Source organism: Pteropus alecto, unplaced genomic scaffold (genome assembly GCF_000325575.1).
Source record: "Pteropus alecto unplaced genomic scaffold, ASM32557v1 scaffold312, whole genome shotgun sequence".
Taxonomy (NCBI): Eukaryota; Metazoa; Chordata; class Mammalia; order Chiroptera; family Pteropodidae; genus Pteropus; species Pteropus alecto.
The window spans coordinates 2,550,298-2,550,507 of NW_006433948.1; positions in this window are offsets into that span (position 1 = coordinate 2,550,298).

Consider the following 210-nt stretch of genomic DNA (forward strand, 5'->3'; position numbering starts at 1 on the left):
GGTTGTTTCGCTTTCCTGCCGCTGCCGCTGCCGCTGCCCGACTCTGCACGCTGATTGGCTGGAATCAACTGAGAAGGGAGCCGGGGAGAGATGCTCTTGACTCCACTCAGATCCATCCTGGGGACCAGTGCAGGAGCGGTCCTCGCAGCACCCAGCCTCTGCCCAGGCTCCCGCTTCTTCTTCGCCGCTGGGCCTCGGCCCAGGAGCCAC